The sequence below is a fragment of the Chrysemys picta genome, chromosome 13, assembly GCF_011386835.1.
Source record: "Chrysemys picta bellii isolate R12L10 chromosome 13, ASM1138683v2, whole genome shotgun sequence".
NCBI lineage: Eukaryota > Metazoa > Chordata > Testudines > Emydidae > Chrysemys > Chrysemys picta.
In genome coordinates this window covers 7,029,346-7,031,601 of record NC_088803.1, presented here as the reverse complement: position 1 = coordinate 7,031,601, position 2,256 = coordinate 7,029,346, and positions in this window count along the sequence as shown.

Here is a 2,256-nt window from a genome sequence, read left to right as displayed (position 1 = left end):
AATCGCATGTATGCTAAAAGTAAGGCTTCATTTCCTGGCAAAGTTGACTCATCAAGCTGTATAGAGAACTGGGATGTTTTTAAATACTCACATAATGAGTCTTCAACATCTTGAACCATTTCATCAATTCTTCTTTGCACTGTATTATTGCTCAAAGAAATTTTCTTGGTAATATTAGATGCTGGCTTGTGTAGTATAGTGCGTATTACCTCACTTATAGCCGGTAGAATTAGTTCTTCACCAATAGTATGCGGTTTTCCCGATTTAGCAATCAGTAACGAAATGTTGTAAGAAGCACGCAACCCATCGTCATCTTCTTTGGATGCTATTGAAAAGAGTTTTGCCAATGTCGGCTGTCTCAAAAATTTTTCTTTAAATGCTTGAAAATAAGATAAATCCTTATCTTTCTTATCAGCATGAACTTTTGTCAAATGTTCTTGTAGTCTTGAAGGCTTCACAGCTTCATTTGATAAAACTTTTTGGCAAATCAGGCACATTGGTAATGTTTTGTTTGTAGGCGACTGAATAAAGCCATAGTTCAAATCTTCAATACTATATTGTGTACATTTTTTCTTGGGTTCAGCCATGATATTATCTGTAAAAGAAATAAAATTTGTGTGTTTATCATAATGGGGTATAAAATTATCAAGATATATAACAATTTATATAATTGAAAAAGTGCAATTTCTCTCGCCGGAACCAACATTTTTTTGCAATAGTTGTGTTGTTAGAATATCGCCCACGACATCAGGTATACAGTGGTTTTTGCATAAGACGGCAAAAGACAATCAAACTAAAATACTAATGAAACTAATAAACTGGGTTTTGTTCTTTGCTCAGCATTAGATATATGTATTTGATATTGAATTGTCAAATATCAAACTAAATTTATCAAGAAATAATTAATTTAAAAAATAATCAATATGCAATTAAAAATCAGTTAATAGTTTTACTTTAGTTTGCCCTTATTTAAATAATTGTTTCTTATTAACACACGCCTTATTTACCAATTAACACAAATGATTCGATAGATATAAATAAATGTTAATAGTTAACAGTTTTTTTACGATTTCATTCCCCTGTTTTCATTAATATTGTAATTAAAAATATGACAAATATATTGACTGTACACTTCAAATAGTACTGTACCGACACAAGCCTGCTACGATTTTATTATTAGTAAGCACAAGAGACACAGAAACGTACGGTAGATATGTAAGAAAATGTATAAAAATACTCACGTGTAAATTGCTCTTTTATTGAAACAACAATAATACAATTTGCTTTGTATGTGATCCATAATCCGTAAAGATTGAAGGTATCGAATATGAATAAATATTTTTAAATACTTATTGCACTATTGTTAACTGCTTTTTACACAATTCAGAAACAATCTAAATTAGATTTCATACATGTCGCCTATTTATAGTATCGTATTGTAAACAAGTCATTACACGCACATATTGCTGCCAATGCATGCTGGACTTCCCAACAATGCGCGACACGCTCGCCTGCCAACACTTGCTTGTTAAGAGCTGTTGGCGGACTTGACACCTGATCAGTTATAATTTGTGAATTTATTTGGAAAATAAAGTAATCACTACAACTTTGAAACATGTATGAACGGTTTTTCAAAATTTTCTTATATTCTCTTCTTACTTTATGCTTCCACCGCCCCCTTATTTTTATTCAACGCCCCCCACTTGCACCCGAGGCTACTACTGCCCCCCTGGATCGTTCCAGCGCCCCCCAGGGGGAGGTATTGTCCACTTTGGGAACCTCTGCTCTAGGGGGTGCTGGCTCTGGTCAGGGAGCTGGCTCTAATCTGGCCCCAGGGCAGGGGGACTGGCTGACTCAGTGAAGGAGGGTGGTCAGCAAATCAAAAACTCATGTTTACAGCATGGGCCAAAGCTGGTTGGAAAATTTTCCTCCGCACATGCTGGTTTTGTCGAAATTGAAATATTTAGAAAAAAGTCTCAATTTTGGCAAAATGAAGCATGTTGATGATGATCCGTTTGGACCCTTTCAAAACCGATTGCTTTGATTTTTCATTTTGGAGCGACTTGTTGCAGCAGAAATGTTTCTATATAGAAAGGTTTTTAAAAGTCAAAATCAAAACAAAATCTTCTGGCCCTGTTCTAGCTGACAGTGTGACAGATTTTTGTTACCAATCTGCCTGAGGTGTCAGGTGATCAGGCTGAGGCCGCAGGATTGGTGGGGGAGGGGATGAAGGAGCATACCAAGTGTCTACGTTTT